The sequence below is a fragment of the Mesocricetus auratus genome, unplaced genomic scaffold (genome assembly GCF_017639785.1).
Source record: "Mesocricetus auratus isolate SY011 unplaced genomic scaffold, BCM_Maur_2.0 Super-Scaffold_100008, whole genome shotgun sequence".
NCBI classification, from domain to species: domain Eukaryota; kingdom Metazoa; phylum Chordata; class Mammalia; order Rodentia; family Cricetidae; genus Mesocricetus; species Mesocricetus auratus.
Window position 1 is genome coordinate 48,630,872 of NW_024429192.1, and position 25,712 is coordinate 48,656,583.

Sequence of the window (25,712 nt, forward strand, 5' to 3'; positions counted from 1 at the left end):
TAATATTAAGTATGTAGTTAATTGATGATATTATTACTTTCTAAACTTACTTTGACACACAATTTTTTTTACACAGGATACCTAACACTGAAGACTTAACCAGTAACCCTATCAGTAACTGAGAAAGAAAATCAGTACATGATCTTCACTCCTTCCCCTCAAGAAAATCAGCAAATAATAAGAGAATAAACAGTTGTGATTTTTCAATATGAGAGAAACTGTTTAGATAATTTATTGTAGCATCCTTTAAAAATAAATGCTTAAAAGAAGTAACATCTCACTTCAACTCAGCCATTGTTTCCAATGTGTGAACAACTCTTAGCAGCAACAGAGCACTTCCATATATGGCTGCCTAAACACAAAGGAATTTCAAACCACTAAATGATCAGAAAAAGCACTTACTCCTGAAACTTCTAAGTGGTCTCTACTTCTACTTGTATCTGTGATGTTTATGAACCATCTTCATTCTACAGAACTCTAAATATTTCAACTATGTCATTTGACTTCTTCCTATCACATTGTGTATAAGATGATGGAAAGTGCACTCTACAGATAAGGAAAATGCTCTTAAAACAACACTGCTGGGCAAGCCAGCTCAAATCTCAAACATCTGCTCACACTTTGCTTTCAATCATAGCTACTGCTTCCCCAGCAGTAACTGTGCAGCGATGATGTAGACAGCACCATGTTGTCATTGTCTCATGTAGTTGCTAGCATCAGTTGTTACCCAATGCAAAATGTTTTCATGCCATGCCAAATATTTTCCCATTTCAGCTAAGGCCAAGTTTATTAAATTCTACTGATAAGTCTTTCTACATTAGATGAGTTTAAGTGAACTTACTAGGCTGCCAGGATCTATTTAGGTCCCTGGACTTTCTGAAGGAAGTTCTTACCAGCACTAATCTATAAGAATTAAAAAAATAAACAAAAATCCACAAAGCTAAGAGCAGCAATAATGTTTTTCCAGTATTGATTACTGATCAGAAAATTAAATCCTAAAGCATTTAAATTATTTAAGAACAACTTAGAAAAACCACAGACATAGCTACACAAAATTTATATGGTTAAATTAGTACATTTGCCACAAAGTAAAAGACCTTAGTAAACATCTGGATCTTCTAATACTAGTACTAATACCTGTAACTATCACTGACACCCGCTGATTTACTTTCTTGAATGCCTTTGGAGCAATTATGGGGAAAGGGTTTATAGCCCTGAGAATCCACATAAGCAAAAGACCAGCTTCATTCTTCCTTAGTGGTTTCATGTTCCCAGGGTAGAATCAGGATTCGGCATGGCCTCCTTAGTCTCTCCCAGTTGATTCAGGAGATGGTGCTTTCAGATTGCCTTGTGGGACACAGGGACAAATTTAAAGCCAATGTGGGACAACCTGAACTGAAATGTAGAGCTCTAATTCCTTATGAAAATACATGTGCCTAATTTCTTGGAAATTTGCTGTTTCAAAGGGTCAGAAGGTTTCTTCCTAATTGCTTCTCTTCAGTCTTGAATAGCAGCGATAACCTGCCTTCCTTCCTCTTACCAAAGCTTTTTTTTCCCATTTAAAATTCCTTTGAGAAAGAAAACACTGAGCCAGAATTAGATTTTTAGCAAAATATAAAGTTGTTGGAAAGATTTTTTTTCTTTCAGAGGAAACCTAGAATTTTAAATGTTTCTTTTTAATTTGAAATTGCTATGTTTTCTGATGGAAGGCTAATAGTAGCATCCTGAAATATAGGCTGAAACAAGTAACAATGATACCTTCTACAAAGCAGGAAGGGTGAGAGGAGGGAAAGAATAGTTAGGGGCCCTCATGGAACACAGATACAGAGCTCCAACTCAGGCTGTAAGGAGAGAGCCTCTCCAGACACTGAGCGTCATAGAGGGCTCTACATCGGATGCTGCACATCATTCCCTGATCTGCCAATAAGGCCCAGTGACAATGGTTTTAGGACAGTTGGTCAAATCAAGAAATAAAAATGGGCTCCTCAGACACCAGATTGTTTATAAGCATTGCTGCTAAAGTGATACATGACAGGAAATTCAGGATCATGGTTACAGTGATACATGGCACCAGTGCCATGTGTGGCTTGTTAGCAGTTATTTTCCTTCTAATTCACTTCTCAAAGGTATGTTTACATGGGATCCAGGTTAGTGGCCCCATATTTGTGATATGATTAAGGTGTTGAGCATAGACACAGGATAAAGTTAAGAAAATGCAGAGATGTACCAGCCAGCTTTCCCTAACTTCTCAATGCAGAAAACATAAAACCATTATGTTTGTTTGCAAACATGATAATATACTTCAGTTTTAATGACAATCTCTCAGCACTCCTTCTTCTTGGGAAAGTACATGAACAATTGTTCTTTATAAGCTAAGTAGCCATACTGTGTAGACCATAGAAAACTAAACAGCATCCAGAAAAGTAGTCATAGTGTTGGATCAGATGATGAAAAAGTCAGCATGATGGTAATCCTAGTGTTTTGTACATTGAGGCAAGGGGATCTCAGGATTTCAGTGTAAGTCTTGTCTACAAAGAAAGTTGGAAGACATCCTGTGACTACATGAGACCCTATCTCACAAGTGGACACACAAGCAAGTGGGCTCTGTGTGTGAAGGCTGGCTCATGCTTTTAGTATGATACATGGGTTTCTGAAGTTAGTTTATCTCAAAAAGATGCTGTGATGCCGTGACAGAACTCAATGTGACAGTTTTATGTAGAAAGGACATACTTTTTAAATGCAATTTTTTACTTTCTTAACAGTTTTCAGTTTTTAAAGGCATTTAGACCCTTAAAGAAATAATAATTTGGGCCTGGAGAGATGGCTCAGCAGTTAAGAGTACTGACTGCTCTTCCAGAGGTCCTGAGTTCAATTCCCAGCAACCACATGGTGGTTTACAACCACCTTGAATGAGATCTGGTGCCCTCCACTGGCATGCAGGTAGAAGAAGACTGTATACATAATAAATAAATAAAATATTAAAAAATAATAACTTGTGTGGCCATGTTAGCTGAGGTGATACCAAGGCACAGTGGATAAAAATATCAAAGAAGAGATGCCCAGTGTTTGAATTTGTTAGTTCTGGTAGTGATACAAACTCACATACCAGCTTTGTGTTCTTGCATATTCTTATTTTTCCTGGGGATCAGTTTCTTCTTTGTAACATGGAAAAGGGTCTTCTTTGCAGATTAGTTGCAGAGTGTGGATGCAATGATGCTAGACAACTCTTAAAAGACATCTGGTACATGAAGTAAAGAGAATGGGAGTCATTTATATTGTTCATATATCTATGAACTGAGGCTTCTGCACAAACTTGTCTCCTGTACCAATAATCCCTTTCACCCAAAATTGTGAAGAGATTATGGGAGGGATTCTGATCATCTATTAGGTGGCTTGGATGTATACTATAGCTGAGAATTAGGGTTCACAGGCCCATTTTTCCCACTTAAGCTATTAACTACCTAATTAGATTGCTGTATAGTTAACTGTGTAACTTGGATAATAATTCTAGGCCTGAATTTTATTAAAAGAAAATCCCTAAGGTTCTTTGCTGTTGTAGTGTTTTACAATGGCAATGTCTTTTAACTGAGTTATGACAGATAAGTTTTCCTGCTTTAGAATATAACCTACTTTTCTCTTTTTTTATGCATATAGAAAATGTGACCTAAACTATTAAACCTACATTTCAGAGGTTCAAACTCTCCTCAAACTCAGAAATAATGCTTTAGTGAATATTAAAATGAGGTTTGCCTCACTCATATTCCTCTTGCATATACAGTTCTTTTCATGGAGACAATTGGTAACATTTTCATTATCTGTGTACTAAATTAATATCTGATTCTTTAAGAGTTTAGAAATTCTGGGGGGGAGTGCAGGAGAGGAGGGGAGGGAGAGGGAGGTGGGATTGACATAGGAAGCGAGCTTGTTTCTAATTTAAATTAAAAAAGAAAAAATAGTTTAGAAATTCAGCTCTGACTTCAGAACTCATTTCTATATTCTTAACATCAAAAATATTTGAAGAATGAATCAATGATTCCATTTTTAGGAGATTTACCAGATTTAAAACCTCTTAATTACACAACAAAGGATTAATGGCTGTGGTAACATACTTGCTAACTGGTTGCATATAACACATGATAAGTATTATAAAGAGGAGAGGGAAGTTTGAGGAGAGTCCTTGTGCATAAGCATATATAGGGCTCTACTTTGACATTCTCAGGTCACCATATCCCTTTCTCTGTATGCTAAAGCTTCCATGGGCATTTGTAAGAGCACAACTGTTTCATCTTGCTGGAGCACAAAACTTAGATCATTAGCTTTCTAAGCACAGTTATTTGAACTTCTTCAAGGTCAGAAGTAGAAGGCATGAGTGTGGTAACATAAAGTTGATAAACAAAAATATGGGCCTAGCTGGGCGTTGGTGGCACATGCCTTTAATCCCAGCACTCGGGAGGCAGCGGCAAGCGGATCTCTGTGAGTTCGAGGCCAGCCTGGTCTACAGAGTGAGTTCCCGGACAGCCTCCAAAACAATACAGAGATACCCTGTCTCAAAAAATCAAAAAAAAAATGGGTCTAGGTGCTGACTCTGGGTAAAATAATAGAGAATTTGTCAAGCTTCCCTTTTGGGATTTTTAAATTACAGAATTAATAAAGGCAGGGTGAAATAAATTACCATGGTAACTAATTCATTTGAAATTATTTGAGTTTATTGCATTCCTACCCCAAACTTTTCTCTAGAGGGATGCACCCTGACAGCAGCAGCATTTTGACACCATGCACACTACTGGCAACTCTGAATTCGATGTCTGAAATAGAGGCTTAAGACTGTGAGCTGAATAACTATGGTTATTTCTAGTGGACCATCTTTATCAATCACCAAAATGAATATTAAGTGAACTAATACATTTGTCTATAAAGAACACAGGTCACAACCAAGGGTATATATAATATCAAAATATGTATGGATAATGGAAAAAGTTTTGATAACAGTTTCAGATCACTGCTTTATTCATTAATTTAGACTACTTGGCAAACAGTCAGTAAGTCTCAAAAATTATCAAAATGACATTTGTCCATCAGAAAGCACTGCTTACACTGCTTTTATAGGAATGCTAGAAGCCTCAGAACCCAGGTGTTTGCCTTTTGTTTGGTTTGCAAGTTGAAGAACAATTTGCCTTTGTAGTCAATGTGCTTTTTATAGCCTGAATGCACTACCTCTGCCTCAATTTACTGGTTTTAGAAAGAGGTGAGGAGACTTTCTTTACATTCTTTACAGCTGTCATGTTTAATGACAGTCTTTGTCCTGATACCAATTTTACCTGTTTTTCAACCTAAAATAAGTAGAATAATTTTATAAGGATTATTGATGGTCTTAAATATTTTATAATGTGGCAATAGTACAATTGACTAGGCCAAAATTTTATCAATTCAGTTTTGCTCCAGAGTCCAAATTTTATGAGAGCCTTAATTTGAATCACTGGATGCTAATTTCACAATAACAGGAAAAAAATCTGTTTCAGAAAAAAATTCTTAAAGAGTGCTAGAGAGACGGGAGAGGAAATGTTAGATTAAAAGGATCTGAGTTCTAAAAAATATTGTAGTCTTACTGGGGTTGAGATTTGGTTCTGAGGTTTGCCTCAATGAAAATATCTGCGCGCAGCGACTTCTCAAGACCCTGCCCTTCTAAACCAGCGTTTGTTGTATTAGTTGCTTCATTCGCTTGCTTTAGTCTACTCTATAGCCAACAGGAGAGATAGATGGGGCTACCCTTGATCCAGGTGGATTGAAGGCAATTGTACTGCTTGAGAAATAACACAGAACTTACATAGAAAACTGCTGAAGACTATTTCACAGACCAAGAGAAAATATCTGAATGGATACTTGTCTTTCAGGTCAAGAAAAGAAGTGTAAATTAGCAAGGTGAAGAAAGAGCAAGAGGCTAATGCCCTGTGTGGCATGAACAGACGCATTGCCTGTGGCAAATTATGTATAATCATTTCCTAACTGCCAAAACCTCTACCCAATACCTCGTTACAGTAAATAATCTCAAATTTCTGATTTTTAACAACTTTTATAATTATACTACAAACAATAGCTTTCTGTGGTTATCCATTATCTGATAAATATTACGGACTAAAAAAGGAACAAGTCCTTACTTTAAGAGACCTTGGTGTCTGTAGGCTTAAACTGTTAAAATTATGACAAAATTAGCAACCGTTTCTTATTTATTCAGTCTAGGTTGTCAACAAACCCAAGTTGCCAATGTGCTCTCAGTGTCATTTCTCTCAAAAACAAAACAAACATACAAAAAAGAACGTAACAGAACTCAGTAAAGAGATGTACCCCTCAGGTCTGTCTCCAGTCACTAATGGCAGACTGCCGTGAAGCAGAGTGAAATGGAGGAAGTGTCTGCCTCTCTGCATGGGGACCTGCACTGAGGAAGCTGGGGTGTAGTAAGGAGACCCACAATTAGCACTCTGACAGAAAAGATTTTGCTTTTAGACTCTGACAGAAAACCTTAGATTGTAAAACTTAGCAAGGTATCATAACCCTGGGTTTTTATCACTAAAATCTGTATTTTGATCTACAATATGAAAAAGATCTTTCCTTACAGTATTTCCCAACTCTGAATGCAGCATTAAAATGATTTTCTTTCTCTCTTCCACCAACTATAAGCTTCTGTTTTCTTACTCTGGGCATCTGAATCTTTTATTTGCTCCAGTTCTATTCACTGCCTGTTATTCAGACATTGAAATCCCAAATGTTAATTGTTCTTCCAAGTACATTGACAAAACAGCAGCTAAATAAGGGTAGAGCAGACTGTGGTAGACTCTGACATGCATTTATGGAACAATGGGGCTCTGAGAGACAGCCTTGTAGCTCACGGGAAGACATAAGATGTGCTATTTTGACTGCTTCGTAGCAGAATGGGGAACACACGCACACAAGGGAATTATGCATTCTTTACTTAGGTTTGCCCAAAATCTTCAAGGCTATAGAATCTTGTGATGTCATCATGAACTTTTTATTTCCATTGACACAAAGGCTAAAAATTTCTAGTGACATCACTAAAGAATACGAAATCTACTTTGATTAAAAAGAATTCTTTTACCTCTTAAGAGTCTGGTATAAAAATGCACAAATCTTTCCACAGAGGGTGTATGTCACTGTGCTGGTGCACAGTGGGCAACACCCTCCTAATGAAATGCAAACCTGCCAAAAGAAAGGTTTCATAATTTTGACTGAAGAAAAGACAACCTGAAATACTGAGTTCAATAACTTTTTTTAAAATGAAATCATTTAAGGATATATTTCTTCAGGGACATTCATATTTTCCCTCGTGTCTGGTTACTATGATAGATTTTTGTCCCTTTGTGGGTTGGTCACAGAAACACAGAGAAAGGTTCGGGAAGCTTCTACTTACAGGAACACAGTGCGGTTCAATCCTTTGTTTTTGAGGTGCAGTGATTTCACTCTCAAAATGTAACTTCAGGCAGTCTGAAAAGAAACAGGTTAAAATCTCTTTCAGTTATAATTGGTATTTCAGATTTAATTAAAAATTAAACTTTCATAATGTTTCCCCATCCAAAGCAATGCATTACCAGTCAAGCGGAGCTTTTTTATCCCTGTTAAGGGGGAAAAAGAAAGAAAGAAAGGAAATAAAAAACCCCTTTCCCAGAGTAGTTTCTTAATGAAAATAAAAGGGTCTAAAGAGGAAACAACAGTAATTCTGAAAAAAATAAAATCTCCTTCCATGCTAAGGATTTCATAGTGGTATGGCTTGAAACTTCTACAATGAATTCAGTTACAATCTAAGTAATTTAAAGAAAAAGATCTTAGAGAAGAATTTCACAATCCAAAGAGTATGGAAAATACTAAGCTCATAGAACCTGGAAAAAAATCTATGGATCTGAATATCTATGTTGAAGGAAAACTATGACTACAATAATAGGAAAAATACTAATCTCTGGTTTCAAATGATTGACCTGTAGTGACTATAAACTACAGGTAAGCAAACATAGCAATACAACATGCAAAATGGACATTGCTTGATATTACGGGCTACCTGTGCCCTACTTCACATCATATTATACTTCCTATCCCATACCATCATTAGTGTAACACAGCAAGATCATATGGATTTGAGCAAGACATCCTGGTTTAACTCTGGTTAAAAAAATATTATGTATCTTTAATCTTCAAATTAAGAGTACAGGCATTCAGATCTCCAACTGTATCCCCCAACTTTGGGCTTAAGACATCCTACTGTGCCTTTTTAAATCTTTTCTTCAAATACCACCCTCTACAAATAATAATAATAAAAGAATCACAACATACTATATTAAGTCACTCCTATTTTAGCTTCAAATAAATAACACATTAGTGTTTAGAAAAAGATACTTTTAAATGCAAAACGGAGCTATTATAATTTTCTTCCTTATTTTACTTTACAACAGTATTTTTTTTGGGGGGTTTTTACGAGACAAGGTTTCTCTGTGTTGTTTTGGAGGCTGTCGGTCTAGCCCAGCCTCGAACTCACAGAGATTCGCCTGCCTCTGCCTCCCGAGTGCTGGGATTAAAGGTGTGCGCCACCACCGCCCGGCTACAACAGTATTTTTAATATATATTTGTTGCACTGATTGTGGTGGGTGTATGTCTGACCCTCACATAATGCAAAGTAATACTTTAATATTTCCACATATGAGATCATAATCATAAATCACCCCTGAAATTGTACCTATTATGAAAAAATGCATCTGGTTCTCACTTGCAAATCCTGTTTTCCTTTGAAATATATGGAATAATAATTTAGGCAAGTGTCTACTTGATGCACATACATTTTAAATGCAAACTTGCTCATACTTCATACTAAATCTATCCATGAATGGGATTAGAATTTTGAAAAAAAATTCCTGACTTCCTAAACTTTCTCTCTGCTTCTCAAATTCCTGAATTAGACTAAAAATGCACCAGTGTAAAGACAGAAATTAAGGAGGCGTCACCAGGGACAACTGAATGAGAGGAGGGGAGAGCACATATATCCTTATAAGGCAGCTAAACATTCACGAAAGACACTGACAAAAATAACTGTGCTCAAAAATTGTATGGAATAACAATAACCACTGATAAATGATTCAGAAACATAAAAAGCGTCCATTTCTAGATAAATCTGAATTGCAATTGGTATTGTTCTCACCAACAAAATGTGGTCAGTGAAACTAACTCACTGTCTGGCTCAAACAAGAAAAGGTGAGAGAACTCAGACTGATTAGACCATACAAAGTATCTAACTGACAACCAGCAGTTCAGTTCTGTCAGATTTCCTTCTTCTCAAACCAGCACATGTGGGGTAAACAGAACTATTCAAAATCATAAAGTTCGCTGTGAACAGTTAGCATTAAGTCATACACACACTCACTCTCTGTCCTCTGTGACTAGCTTTCTTCTCCATTTCTGCCTGCTTCTCCTTCTGTCTGTCTCTGTCCCTCTCCCTCTCTCTGGTGAGGGTAATGAAGCTCAAAAATAACATCTTGTATCCTGTTGAGGGAAACTTGGTCAAAACTATCCTTCCAGATGACAAACTCATTCTTAAATGTCTGTTTCTCTATCCAAAGAAAACAGAGCAATTGAGAAAATAGACCCAGCCTCACTTACACTACCAACACCACCACTTTCAATCCCTGTGCTGCATTCATCAAAAAGAGGGCTGAAGTTTATTTACATTATTTCTAACCTCAAATAGGACCACAAATAAGCCTAATAACAGGACCATTCTGTGGCACTCAGGCAAACGGCTGGGCAAAACAGATGGATCTTGCTTTGCGCCAGAACTCAAAAAATGCAGTCGCCAACTCACTGTTGGCGACTACATATCTTGGCCCAAAGATGGACCTGGAAGTGGGACCAGTTGTCTTCGATATGAATGCTGCTCCTCTTCATTGCCACATGAACAAACCATTAACTCTGTCACCGAACAGCCTACTGCTCAATATTAGGTAGAAATTGCTTGAAGGCAGGTCATTAAGGAAAGTGAAATAACTCTGAGAGCAAAGCGAGATTGAGGGCCAGAAAATCAGGACAGAGCCTTCTCATGGCCCCCCTCTCTGCTTTACTGCTTCCAACTTTCATGTTTACAACTGTACACTGAATCTACCTTGAAAACAGATCTGTCACATATGTGCAATGACTAAGAATACATTTCTCTTGATATTTCAGCTACTAAAATCTTTTTAAAAATCAAACTTAGGCAGTAGTAAAATGGACATCAGTGGTAGATTTTCTAGTAAAATAAAACTATGAAAATTTATAGATCAAAGTCAATATCCAATGATACAGTGACATAAGTGTAAATTACAAGTCTGGAAGAAGGATTCAATGTGTGCACAGCTCTGTATTTTGCGCTAGCTTCTGTATGGATCTTAGAGAAGAAGGACATGTGGTATTTTATAGAGACCTGTGCTACAAGTTACAAGTCCACAAATAAAGCCCTCAGTCAAACAACACAAATGATAGGGTGGTGAAATGCCATAGATCCTAGTAGCACTGAGTAGGAACAAAGGTGGCTTCTGACTATATTGTATTTCACTTTAAAATCCTCAAACAGAAGCAACCACAAGTCTGCTCATATCTCTGGGCTACTCCTACCACCACTCACGGGAAAGGTGAGCTTCGGCCCATCTTCTCAGACGCAAATTCGGCTTGCACACTCTGGCATCTCCTGGCCTGGGGACTGCAGGCAGTTCGACTTATCCCTGGCTGACCAAGCAACCATGAGTCTGCTGACTTGCTATGTTAGTCTCACTCCCACCCACTGGAAGAAGGAGTGCCTCAGACTAGCCTGGACTCAACATGAGACTCATCTGAATATTGGACCTGCTTGCATCCTCCAGAAGAGAACCTTGGACCCATTCTCACCAAGAGGAAGAGACTGTCCTGCATCCACTGAAAGAAGGGATGGTAAGACGATAATCTAAGAACAAATTCAACAACAACAAAAACCCAATATGATGCCACCAGAATCTAGGGACTCTATACCAGCAAGACCTGAACATCCCATCACAGATGAAGCAGAAGAGAAACAAATTCATGAAAATGATAGAGACCCTAAGAGAGGAAATTAGAAAATCCTTTAAAGAAATGGAAAAAGAAGGAAAACTAAAAATTGCAAGAAACAATTCAAACAGTGCTAGGTTTGAAAGCTGAAATAGAGACAATATAAAAACAAAGCCAGAGCCGGGTGGTGGTGTGCACGCCTTTAATCCCAGCACTTGAGAGGCAGAGGCAGGCAGATCTCTGTGAGTTAGAGGCCAGGCTGGACCGACAGCCTCAAATAAAAAAACAAACAAACAAAAAAACAATACAGAGAAACCCTGTCTCGTAAAAACAAACAAACAAACAAAAAACACAGCCAGAGGGAATGCTGAAATTAGAAAAGATGGGTAAACAATCAGGAACTACGGATCCAGGCATAGCCAACACAATACAAGAGATGGAAGAGAGAATCTCAGGTATTAAAGATACACTAGGAAAAATAGATTCAAGAAAATCTGAAGTCCAACAAATCCCTAACACAAAATATCTAGGAAATATGGGACACCATGAAAAGGCTAAACCTAAGAATAATAGGCATAGAAGAAGGTGAAGAAACCCAACTCAAAAGTACAGAAAAAATATTCAACAAAATCATAGAAGAAAATTTCCCCAAACAAAAGAAAGACATGCCAATGAAAGTACAAGAAGCCCACAAACACCAAATACAGTGGACCACAAAAAAGTTCCCTTGTCACATAATAATCAAAACACCAAATTTACAGAATGAAGAAAGAATATTAAGAGGAGCAAAGGGAAAAAAGCCAAGTAACATATAAAGGCAAACCTATCAGAATTACACCTGACTTCTCCATGGAAACTCTGAAAGTCAGAAGGTCCTGGTTAGATATTCTACTAACACTAAGAGACCACAGATTCCAGCCCAGTTACTATATCCAGCAAAGTTTTCAATCACTATAGATGGAGAAAATAAGATATTCCATGACAAAACCAGACTTAAACAATACATATCCACTAATCCAGCCCTACAGAAAGTACTGGAAGGAAAATTCCAACCCAAGGAAGTTAACTACAGGCAACAGATAATTCTACTTTATCAAAAGCCGAAACAAAAACCAAGACAAATCCACACACAATACCAACAACAACAACTAATCCAAAATAAACAAGACTTAATACTCAATGATCCTTAATTTCCTTCAATATTAATGGTCTTAACTTGCCTATAAAAAGACACAGGCTAACAGAATGGATAAGAAGACAGAATCCATCCTTCTGCTGCATACAAGAAACAAATCTCAACTTCAAAGACAGATACTACCTCAGAGTAAAGGATGGGATAAGATTTTTCCAGTCAAATGGACCCAAGGAACAAACTGGTGTAGTTATCCTAATATCTAACAAATTAGACTTCAAACTAAAATCAATCAAAAGAGCTCAAGAATGTCATTTCATATTCAACAAAGGAAAAATCAATCAGGCAGAAGTCTCAATTCTGAACACCTAGGCCCCAAATACAATGGCACCCATGTTCCTAAAAGAAACATTACTAAAACTCAAATCCCACATAAGACCTCACACAGATGTAGTGGGAGACTTCAACACCCCACTGTTATCACTAGACAGGCCCACCAGACAGAAACGTAAAAAAGAAACAAAGGAACTAATAGCTGTTATGACCCAATTGGGTTTAACAGACATCTATAGAACATTCCATCCAAACACAAAAGAATATACCTTCTTCTTAGCGCCATATACTGGACCACTTACTCAGCAACATAGCTTGGAATAAGTGCCTGTATCTTTTTTTTTTTTTCTTGTATGTCGCCACCTGTCACCAGGTGCCTTCCATGTCGGCTGTGTGGCATGTGCACCCTGTAAAAGTGCCGGCTAGAACATAGCTGGTTCTCTCTTTTTATTATTATTTAAATTTTAAATAGCTTGTTTTACATGTCTATCCCAGTTCCCTCTCCCTCCCCTCCTCTCCCACCCTCACCATTCTCCCCATCCCCCCACCCCATTGCCAATTCTTTCCACATAGGGGATATCTAGAGTCTGTTATTTCACTCAGAGTCCAGGCTGAGAGAGCATCCCTCTTTGTGTTATGGAAACATGATGTCTGTTTGTATTCCAGGGATAAACACTGATCCACTGCTCAGGCCCCCATAGGTTTCCCAGGCCTCCTCACTGACTCTCACATTCAGGGGTTCTGGATCAGTCCCATGCTGGCCTCCCAGCTGTCGGTCTGGGGTCCAAGAGCTCTCCTCTGTTTGGATCAGCTGCCTCTGCTGTTTTTGCTAGACCATTCTTTGCCAATTTGCTCATCGCTCCTCTCTCTTTGTCACTGGGTTCCTTGGGTTCAGTTCAGTGTTTAACTGTGGGTGTTTGCCTCTGCTTCCATCAGTCACTGGATGAAGGCTCCAAGATGGTTATAGACATCAAGTTCATTATCAGGAATGGGCATTCGGGGTGGTCTCTACACTATTGCTTAGCTTGCCAATTGGTGATATCCCTTTAGATCACTAGAGGTCACAATGGTGCCTGATTTGTCTTCTAACCTATGATTCCCTCTTCCCCCTATTCTACTCCCCCCCCACTCAACCTTCCTGTTCCCCCATGACCTACTCTCTCTTCCTCTTTTCCCCCTCTCTACTTCCCAGCTCCCCCTCCCCCCACCCCTCGCTGTGTTCCCCATCTGTTCAGAGGATCTTGCCTCATTTCTCTTCTCTTGAGTACCATGCATATCTTTTAGGTTCTTTCCTGTTTCCCAGACTCTCTGTCATTGGAAGTGCAGACTGGCACTCTCCTGATCCATGTCTAAAATCCATATATGAGTGAGTACATACCATGTTTGTCTTTTTGTGACTGGGTTACCTCACTCAGGATGGTTTCTTCCCGTGCTATCCATTTACCTGCGAATTTCAAGATTCCATTGCTTTTTTCTGCTGAGTAATACTCCATTGTGTAAATGTATCACATTTTCTCTATCCACTGTTCAGTTGAGGGGCATCTAGGTTGCTTCCAGGTTCTGGCTATTACAAATAATGCTGCTATGAACATAGTGGAGCAGATGCTCTTGTTGTATGAATTTGCCTCTTTTGGATATATGCCTAAGTATGGAATTGGTGGGTCTTGTGGTAGATTGATTCCCATTTTCTTGAGGAATCTCCATACTGATTTCCAAAGTGGCTGTACGAGTTGGCACTTCCACCAGCAGTGGAGGAGTGTTCTCCTCTTTCCACATCCTCTCCAGCATAAATTGCCTTCGGTGTTTTTGATTTTAGCCATTCTGACAGGAGTAAGATGGTATCTCAAAGTTGTTTTAATTTGCATTTCTCTGATGGCTAAGGATGTTGAACATTTTCTTAAGTATCTCTTGGCCATTTTAGCCTCCTCTATTGAGAATTCTCTGTTTAGTTCTGTACCCCACCTTTTAATTGGATCCTTTGGTGTTTTGGAGACATGCTTCTTGAGTTCTTTGTATATTTTGGAGATTAGCCCTCTGTCAGATGTGGGGTTAGTGAATATCTTTTCCCATTCTGGGCTAATGAACAAAATCAGAAATGAAAAAGAGGACATAACAGAGGACTCTGAGGAAATACAGAGAATCATCAGGGCATACATTGAAAATCTGTACTCCACAAAATTTGAAAATTTTAAGGAAATGGACATTTTCCTAGATAGATATCACTGGCCAAAACTAAATCAAGAGCAGATAAACTATCTAAACAGACTTATAACCCTTAATGAAATAGAAGCAGTTATCAAAAGTCTCCCAAACAAAAAAAGCCCATGCCCAGATGGCTTCAGTGCAGAATTCTACCAGTAATTCAAAGAAGGGCTAATTCCAATACTCCTCAAAGCATTCCACACAATAGAAGCAGGAGGCTCACTGCCAAACTCTTTTTACGAGGCTACAATTACCTTGATACCCAAGCCACACAAAGACACAACTAAGAAAGAGAACTATAGACCAATTTCCCTCATGAACGTTGATGCAAAAATACTCAATAAAATACTAGCAAACCGGATTCAAGAACACATCAGAAAAATCATCCACCATGATCAGGTAGGCTTCATCCCAGGAATGCAGGGATGGTTCAACATTAGAAAAATCTATCGATGTAATCCACCATATTAACAAACTGCGAAAGAAAAACCACATGATCATCTCACTAGATGCTGAAAAAGCCTTTGACAAAATCCAGCACCCCTTCATGATAAAGGTCCTAGAGAGATCAGGGATAACAGAACATACCTGAATATAATAAAATCAATATACAGTAAACCAACAGCTAACATCAAACTAAATGGAGAGAAACTCAATGCAATTCCTTTAAGATGAGGAACAAGACAAGGCTGTCCACTCTCTCCATATCTCTTCAATATTGTACTTGAAGTTCTAGCTACAGCAATAAGACAACAAAAGGAGATCAAGGGGATACAAATAGGAAAAGAAGAAATCAAGCTTTCACTATTTGCAGATGATATGATAGTTTATATAAGTGACCCAAAAAACTCCGCAAGGTTACTCCTAGAGCTGATAAACACCTTTAGCAAAGTGGCAGGATACAAGGTAAACTAAAAAAAAATCAGTGGCCCTATTATATCCAGACGATGAAGTGACTGAGAAAGAAATCAGAGAAACGTCACCCTTCACAATAGCCATAAACAGCATCAAATATCTGGGGATAATGTTAACCAAGGAAGTGAAAGACCTGTATAACAACAACTTTGAGTCATTAAAGAAAGAAATCAAAGAGGATACCAGAAAATAGAAAGATCTCCCATGCTCTTCGATTAGTAGGATCAACATAATAAAATCTTGCCAAAAGCAGTCTACAGATTCAATGCAATCCCTATCAAAATTCCATCACAATTCTTCAAGGACCTGGAAAGAACATTAATCAACTTTATATGGAAAAACAAAAGGCCCAGGATAACAAACCAACAGCCAACATCAAAATGGAGAGAAACTCAAGGTGATTCCTCTAAAATCAGGAGCAAGAAGAGGCTATTCACTATTACCATATGTCTTCAATATTGTACTTGAAGTACTAGCTAGAGCAAAGAGACAACAAAAGGAGATCAAGGGGATACAAATTGGAAGGGAAGAAGTCAAACTTTCACTATTAGCAGATGATACAATAGTTTACATAAGTGACCCTAAAAACTCTACACGGGAACTCCTACAGCTGATACAAGATTAACTAAAAAATTCAGTAGCCTTACTATATACAAACAATAAGTGGGCTAAGAAAGAAATTAGAGAAATATTACTCTTTACAAAAAATTCCAATTAAAAAGTGGAGGACTGAACCAAATAGAGAATTCTCAATAGAAGATTATAAAATGGCAGAGAGATACTTGAGAAAGTGTTCAACATCATTAGCTATTAGGGAAATGCAAATAAAAGCAACTCTGAGATATCATCTTACTCCTGTCAGAATGGCTAAAATCAAAAACACCAATGACAGTTTGTGCTGGAAAGGATGTGGAGAAGGGGGAACACTCATCCATTGCTGATGGGAGTGCAAACTTGTATAGCCACTTCAGAAATCAGCATGGAGATTCCTCAGGAAAATGGGACTCAGTCTACAACAAGACCCCATAATTCCACTCTTAGGCATATACCCAAAAGACACCCATTCACACAACAAGGATTTCTGTTCCACTATGTTCATAGCAGCATTATATGTAATAGCTAGATCCTGGAAGCAACCTAGATGCCCCTCAACTGAAGAGTGGATAGAGAAAATGTGGTACATTTACACAATGGAGTGCTACTCAGCAGAAAAAAACAATGGAATCTTGAAATTTGCAGGCAAATGGATAGCACTGGAGGAAGCCATCCTGAGTGAGGGAACCCAGGCACAAAAAGATAAACATGGTATGTACTCACTCATATATGGATTTTAAACATGGATCAGGGGAGTCTTGAACTACAATCCCAGTGCCAGTGAGTCTGGGAAACAGGAAGGTTCCCAAGAGAGACACATGATACCCCAGAGAAGTGTAATGAGGCAAGATCTCCTGAGCAGATTGGGAACACTGGGGAAGTGCAGAGGGATCCAGTAAAAAGAGAGGGGGGATAAGATGAGTGGAGAAGAAGGTATGGGGGGCAGGATGGGAGATACCATAATAGATTGAGTCATTATAGGCTTGAGGAGAGAGCTGACACTAGTGAGATCTCCAGAGATCTACAAGGATAGCACAAACTGGCAAACTAAGCAATACTGGAGAGACCACATTAAATGCCCCTCCTTGATGATAAGGTTGATAACTAACCTATATGCCACTCTAGAACCTTCATCCATTGACTGATGGAAGGAGAGACAGATACCCACAGCTAAACACTGAACTGAAATCCCGGGATCTAGTGACAGAGATGGAGGAATGATGAGCAAAGGGGTCAAGACCATGATGGTGAAACCCACAAAGACAGCTGACCAGATAAGGGGGAGCTCTTGAATCCCAGACTGACGCCTGAGAGGCCATTAAGGGACTGATCCAGACTCCATGAATGCAGTCTCAGTGAGGAGGCCACAGAAATCATTGGGGCCTTGGGTAGTAAGTAGATTAGTGTTTACCATGGCTTATGAATGATCTTTGAGAGCCCATTCCAAATAGAGGGATGCTCTCTCAACCTGGACACATGGGGAAGGGCCTAGGTCCTGCCCTGGATGAAATGACAGACTTTAGAGATCCCCCCAAGGAGGGCCTCACCCTCCCTGGGGAATGATGTGGGGATTGGGTGGGGGGCTAAGGGGCTGGTGGAAGGACAAGGGAGGAGGGGTGGGAGAGGGAGCTGGGATTGACATGTGAAGCATTCATGTACTAATTTAAATAAAACATTACAAAAATGGCCACAAACAACATAAAACACCTTGGGATAGCACTAACCAAACAAGGAAAGACCTGTATAGCAAGAACTTTGATTTTAAAGAAAGGTTAAAGAAGATAACAGAAAATGGAAAGATCTCCCATGCTCTTGGATAGTGTAGGTAGGATCACCATAGTAAAAATGGCAATCTTGCCTAAAGCAATCAATCCCCATCAAAACACTGTCACAATTCTTCACAAACCTTGAAAGAACAATAATCAACTTTATATGGAAAAACAAAAGACCCAAGATAGCCCAAAACAACCCTGTTCAACAAAGCAATGTCTGAAGGCATCACTATTCCTGACTTCAAGCTCTATTATAGAGCTATAGTCCTGACAACAGCTTGGTATTGGCACAAAAATAGACACGTAGACCAATGGAATCAAATTGAAAAACTCTGATATTAATCCACACACCTATTAATAAGGTTATTTTTGACAAAGAAGCTAAAATCATACAATGGAAAAAAGAAAACATCTTCAACAAATGGTGCTGGCATAACTGGATACTGGCAGGTAGAAGACTGCAGATATATCAGTGTTTATTGACATGCACAAAACTTAAGTCCAAATGGATCAAAGAGCTCAACATAAAACCAGCCACACTGAGCCTCTTAGAAGAGAAATTGAAAAGTTCCCTTGAACATATTGGTGCAGGAGACTCCTCCTTGAACATAATACCAGTAGCAAAGACACTGAGAGAGACAATTAACAAATGGGATCTCCTGAAACTGAGAAGCTTCTGCAAGTCAAAGAACACAGTCAGCAAGACAAAAGGCAGCCCACAGATTGGGAAAAGATATTCACTAACCCCACATCTTACAGAGGGCTGATCTCCAAAACTTACTAAGACCTCAAGAAACTAGTCTCCAAAACACCAAATAATCCAATTAAACGTGAGGTGCAGAACTAAATAGAGCATTCTCAATTGAGGAGTCTAAAATGGCTGGGAGACATTTAAGAAAATGCTCAACATCCTTGGCCATCTGGAAAATGCAAATCAAAAAAATCTGAGATACCATCTTACTCCTATCAGAATGGCTAACATCCAAACCACAAATGACAATTTATGCTCCAGAGGATGTGGAGAAAGGAGAACACTCCTCCTCTGCTGATGGGAATGCCAAGTCATACAGCCACTTTGGAAATTAGTACGGAGATTCCTTAGGAAAAATGGAATCAGTCTACCACAAGATGCAGCAATTCCACTCTTACATATATACCCAAAAGATATACATTCATACATCAAGGACATCTGTTCAACTATGTTCATAGCAGCAATATTTGTAATAGTCAGAACCTGGAAGCAACCTAGAGTGGATAGAGAAAATGTGGTACATTTACACAATGGAGTGCTACTCAGCAGAGAAAAAGCAATTGAATCTTGCAATTCACAGGCAAATGAATGGAACTAGAAGAAACCATCATGATCGAAGTAACCCAGTCACAAAAAGACAAACATGGTATGTACTCACTCATAAATGGAATTTAGACATATAGCAAAGGATTGCCAGCCTACAAAACACACATCCAGAGAAGCTAGGAAACAATGAGGAACCTAAGAGAGACATATATTGTCTTCCGTAGATGGGAAATGGGACAAGATCTCCTGGGCAAATTGGGAGCAGGGGAGGAGGGGAGAGGGGTCTAGGAGAAAGAGAAGGGGAGAAGAGAAGGGGAGAGGAGGACACGAGGGAGTAGGAAGATTGCATTGGGGGAAGAATAGAAGAGAGCAAGAAAGAGATACCATAATAGAGGGAGCCATTATAGGTTTAAAGAGAAATCTAATACTAGGGAAATGTCCACAGATCTACAAGGATGTCCCCAACTAACAATCTAAGCAATAGTGAAGAGGCTACCTTAAATTCCCTGCCTGGTAAAGAGATTGATGACTTCCTTTTATGCCATCCTAGAGTCTTCATCCAGTGGCTGATGTAAGCAGAAGCAGCTAAACACTGAGCTGGACTCCTGGAATCCAGTTGCAGAGAAGGTGGAGTGATGAGCAAAGTGGTCAAGATCAGGCTGGAGAAATCCACAGAAACACCTGACCTGAATAAAAGGGAGCTCATGGATCTCAGACTAATATCTGGGAAACCAACATAGGACTGACCCAGACCCCCTGAACATCGGTATCAGTTAGGAGACCTGGGCAATCTATGGGGCCTCTAGTAGTGGATCAGTATTTAACCGTAGTGTACAAATGGAATTTGGGAGCCCATTCCACATAGAGGGATGCTCTCTCAGCCTAGCCACATGAGGGCTGGCCTAGGCCCTGCTCCATATGATATGACAGATTTTGAAGATTCCCTTTGGAAGGTCTCACCCTTCCTGGAAGAGTAGAAAGGGGATGAGATGGTGGTTGGTGGGGAGCAGGGGAGGAGAGGAGGGAGAGGTATCTGGCATTGCATTACTTGTTTCTAAGTTAAACTAAAATATAATAAAGAGGAAAACCTTGAAAAAAAAAGAATATCAAGAATGGATTCGAGTTTGCAGACTGAGTACTAAATCCAGTAAGATAGTGATTGACTAATTCTGTATCATGTGTGCCACTAATGAACCAGCTGGCATATCTTGCCAGTCCAATCATTACTGGGATTTATGCATTTTAAAATCAGAGGTTTTCTTTTGTTGTTTTTGTCTATCCCGAAGTCATGAAGATTTTCTTCTATAACATCTTGAAGTTTTATAATTCTAGCTCTTGAATTTAGGTTCATGATGCATTTTGAGCTAATTTTTTATGGGTAGTGTGAAGTATTTAAAATAGATAAGTAGTCACATTTTCTTTGTACCATACCTAGCATTGTCAAATTGCCTTAGTACCTTTGAAAAAAGCCAATCGACCAAAACTAAGGTTTAGTTTTTTAGACTCTCAATTTTATCCTCTTGTTCTACCATCCAGTATCAGTCTCCCCCTCACTATGCTTTGAATAGTAAACTATAAGAGAAGATAGTGTATGTAAACTAATTTTGTTTCCTTTTAATAAACAATTTAACTATTGCATCATTTTTCAACTGCTAGGATTAGCTTGCTAGTTTCTAAAAAACATTTTTGACATTATTGCAAATGGAATTTTTATGATTTCATTGTTGTTGATATGCAAAAAGAAAACTGTTTTCTAGGGTGAACTTGCATCTAGTTAATCTTGCAAACTCCTAGTTAGTTCATAAGTTGTTTATGTGTATTACTTAATTCTCTATATGTGAGATTACATTATCTACCAAGAAAAATATTTTATTAAAATTAAAAACAATCTTATTTTACAAATAAAACTCTTTTCATGTTTCACTTTTCCACGGATTTCTGTCCCTTAGGGTTTCTATTTCCTCCCCCTTTCCCTTTCCCTTCCCTGTCTCATCATTCTGAGCATAAGTCTATTATATTGTTTAATGCAATAAAACAATATAATAGATTTATTATTTTTATTGTTTTATGTATATATTAAGATGGTCAATTCTGACCTAGGCCCTCAGCATATATGTTACATTTTTTTACTAATTATGTCTGCAATATCTGTGATTGATCCACTTAATATTTCTTTTACATCAAAGGAAACTATAAAAATGGGTGTTCATGGTTATGAACTAAACTTGAGTCCACTAGCCAATAGTATCAGCATCACCTGGGGTTTGTTTTAAAAAATTCAGTATATCATATCTAATCTCAGAATCACAGAAATCGAATTTTCATTTTTATCTTTTTGCTTTTTAAATTTATTTCTTCTTTTAAATTTTATTTTACTGTAAAATTAAATATTTTATATTTTTGTATTTGGTCTTCAGATGGAACTCCTAACAGTGAGAGTGGGCACTTTCTCTGACTCTGTTGCTTGCTTTTGGCACCCATTCCTCCTTTTGGATTGCCTCATCCAGTTTTAATAGAAAAGGAGGTACCTAGTCTCACTGCAACTTGATATACCATGGTTGGCTGTTATCTATGGGAGTCCCACCCGTATCCAAAAATAAATGAAGGAGGAGGAGTGGACGCAGCAGAGGTACATGGGAAGAACTGGGAGGAGAGGAGGGAGGGGAAACTGATTGGGATGAAAAAACAAACTAATAAAAAGAAAATGAACAGGGATCCAGCTTTCAGAGAAAAAAATGGTAATTTATGTTGTATTAATATGATATTTTACATTAATTGGTTACTGGATTTTTAGTCAATACAGCACTTCAGAGAAGACTCTAACTTGATCAGGGTGCACAAATGCTTTACCATATTGCTGTAGTTGAATAGTGTGCTGAAGATTTTGGTGTCTATTTTCAGTATAATTATTGATTTTGTTTTGTTATGATATTTTTGTCTGTTGGCTGCAAGGTATCATCATCACCCTCATTTTAAAAAGTGTTCTCTTTTTCTCAATATATTCTGAAAAAATTGTGTGAAAGGCTGCTAGTTTTATTTAGATTTTTGGTAGACTTCATCAAGTAAACCATCTGCATTTAAGTTATATCTGTCTTCTTTTTACCTTTCTCACTGCCAACCTTTTCTCTTCCCCCTTGGCCTTATCAATTTTATTTATCTAATGGTTATAGGCCTGTCCATGATAAATACATATATATATATATATATATATATATATATATACACACACACACACATATATATGTATTTTTTTGGATTTTCGAGACAGGGTTTCTCTGTATTGTTTTGGAAGCTGTCCTGGAATTAGCTCTGTAGACCAGGCTGGCCTCAAACTCTCAGAGATCCGCCTGCCTCTGCCTCCCGAGTGCTGGGATTAATGGCATGTGCCACCAATGCCTGGCTCATGTTCTATATTTATTCCTATGTTAGCCTTGTTAACTTGAGCATTTCCACTCAAATCACCTTCCTCTTAGGCAATCTGGACTTCCTTGAGTGGTCCCATGAATGATTACTTCTCTTACATGGTCTAGAAATAACCTTGGCCAAACATAGAAATGGTATCAATGAACTTCATGACAATCTCCTCAAGAGCTTATCATTTGGTCTAAACGAGCAAGGATTTGTAGAAGGAGGCTATTCCCTTCTTGGCTTCCACCACACTACCTAGTGAGTTGGTATTCTTGTAAAACAGGTCTTAGTTGGCAGAAGCATTGCTCTTGATCATCTTGCCATCCTTGATGAGCTAGCCCTGACCAATCTTACAGATTGTGTTGATTGTGGTAGCTTTTTTGCCCAGTTCAAGCCACAGAGAAGACCACACAGGCAGGGTGCCAGGCTCCATACTACCAACCTTTACAATCCTAGAAGGGTCTAACAGGGTAGCTTTTGTATGCCAGCAACTGGTGACCTCTTTATAGCTGTTACCTTTGGTCACCCTGATGACATCAATCATCTCATTCTGCCCAAACACCTGGTCCACAGGAACCTGCTGCTGCATCCTTTCTGAGTTCAGTCTAGCTTCTCAGCCACAGTACCTGTACCCACCTGGGTCTGCATCAAGGCGGCCTCCTTCTGGCACAGAGGAAGCAGACACATTTGAGTGTGGGTCTTTATTTGAATGACTTGGCATGACATAGTGCTGGTGAAATCCACCACCAGTTGTCTTGCTCATGTTGTCCTGCCATGTCTTGCAGTATTTGATAATGGCCTACTTAGATTTGTGCCTGTCCTTGATAAATACCTTTTAAACTCATCACTGATATGTCCAGCAAAGACTACCTTGAAGGTACAGAGGTCTTTTGAAGTTTCTACATACCCCACAATGGCTACAACCACCATGGGTGGTGTCTCAACAATGGTTACATTCTCCTTGACTTATTTTTCACCACCTTGGATCCAGGTCTGTCAAATTTCTAGATGCGCTGGGGCATTCCAGCCTTGTAAGGCTAGGAGGTAGAAAGGTTTGGAAGGATCATCCTTGGGAAAGGTCCTCAGTTTTCTACCATGCAAACTACTGTGCTTGCTGCGCAAGAAGACCCATGCTTGGGAACAGAGAACTACTTGGGAGATACCATGCCATCAGATATTGTCAATAGAGAACTTTTCCCCTGTCTATTTTATTCATTTCTTATTGTTGTTAATTTCTTCCTTTTTGATCTTGTATTATTTATTACATATATACATGCTATTCATATTTTTATACTGAATCATGTGAGTTAATTAACTTATAAAACAATAAGGATTATTTTCTATCACATTTTGGGAATTCCATTAAATAATCCAGTGGACTCATTGATTGAAGGCCCCAGGGAGGGCAGCACATTACAGCCATAGACTATGTTAAAGCAAATCATTCAACTCATAGGCCAGGAAACATAAAAAACCTGAGAATCAAGAATATCCCACAAGCCCTTAGAAGACAACAACCTCACAGACATAAAGACCTCCTACTAGGCTCTGTTAAATCACCAAAGATTCTCCCTGAGAAACTTTATCTTTAATAAGTAACTAATACTCAAAGAATGGGTACATTTTAATCACAGTTTGTTCTCAATTTCTTTTAGCTTAATTTTTCTTTAGTATGTACATCTAAGTTTATTATCAATAGTTTGACTTTATCTGAGAAATATTTTATCTTTATATTTAAAGATAGTTTTGCTAGATATAAAATTCTTAATTGTATTTTCCTTTGTTTCAGAACTTCTTTGAGTTCTGACGTTGTATCTACCAAGAATTCAGGTATTAATGGACCTTGAGAGATTGTTTGGAGGTTATAGCAGGGGAGCACAGCTACTCGTATACCCTTGACCGAAGACCGGTCCTCCTCTATTCGGGGAAGGTCGTCCTCTTCCACAGAGAGTGCAGCTTTGGGAGGGACACACATGGAGCAGTGAGGGAGGAAGGGGACACCCACCTAGCCAGCCAGATCAGCCGAATCAACCCTGGCGATCAATGGGGTGACAGATGTCTGAGCCAGATTGCCCTCACATCCAAGAATTCAGGTATTAATGAGTAGCTCTACTGTACATACTCAATCTTCTTTTCTTTTTGTAAGATTTCTCTCTGTTTGTAAGATTGTTTTCCCCTCCTTTACTTTTGAAAAATTTTGCAAACTTGTTCAGAACTATTGTATTTCTCCTAAGTGGGGTATATGAGCTTTTCAAATATATAAATTAGTGTTATTCATCATATTTTTGAGTTCGGAGAACATATTTTTCTGCTTCCCTCCCTTCCTTCTTTCCTTCCTTCCTTCATTCCTATAGTTTGGATGGTATATTTTTACATTTATAGTAAACATGAACAATTTTGGCATTCTTCAATATTTCTTTTCCTTGCAATTCAGTAACTTAGGTCCAGCTTCAGGTATGTATGTATGTACACATGCATGCATGCATGTATGTGTAAGTTATACTAGCATGAATAAAAATTCTAAGATAGTGACAAATGTATGAGAAATTATCCATAGTCTGGACATCTTTAAAGTTTAAAAATTTGTGGGAAGAGGCACTCTAAATACCATTCAATTCTGACAAAGACAGGGTGGGTCTGAAGATTGGAATGTGGGTAGAATATGTAAATGATGAAGTTGCCAAATCTCTAATGAAAGATCGAGTTGCTTTTTAAAAATTTAGCTGAGAGTACCTTCCCATACCAAAGACACTAGAATGTAGAGGTGAAGGTTTTATGTAGGCACCAGATAGACCTATGTTCAATTAGTTGTGTAGGTGTAGTCTTCACCAAAGGGAACTTGCTTTCCATTTGTGGAAAGCAGCCTACTATCTTGGCAATAGCCTGGGTTGTTGGTGATTTCCATTGGTCCCCATTGGCCAACAACTCAACTAACCCAGTCCCAGTACTGGAAGATTCATTTAGTGACAGGAAATGGTCATCTGGGACTCATTTCCCCCATTATGTA

The 25,712-nt window shown here is 38.5% G+C and overlaps 1 protein-coding gene and 1 pseudogene across 8 annotated transcripts in view; both read right to left on the reverse strand.

Moving 5' to 3' along the window:
- Zbtb20 (zinc finger and BTB domain containing 20) overlaps positions 1-25,712 on the reverse strand; it is a 730,935-nt gene that overhangs the window by 437,331 nt on the left and 267,892 nt on the right. For all 8 annotated transcript variants that reach the window (XM_040750810.1, XM_040750809.1, XM_040750808.1 and 5 more), the window contains exon 4: positions 7,424-7,497. The gene's annotated coding sequence lies outside the window, so the exon portion shown is untranslated. The remainder of the gene's footprint in view (positions 1-7,423; positions 7,498-25,712) is intronic.
- LOC101828814 lies at positions 278-23,840 on the reverse strand (annotated as a pseudogene).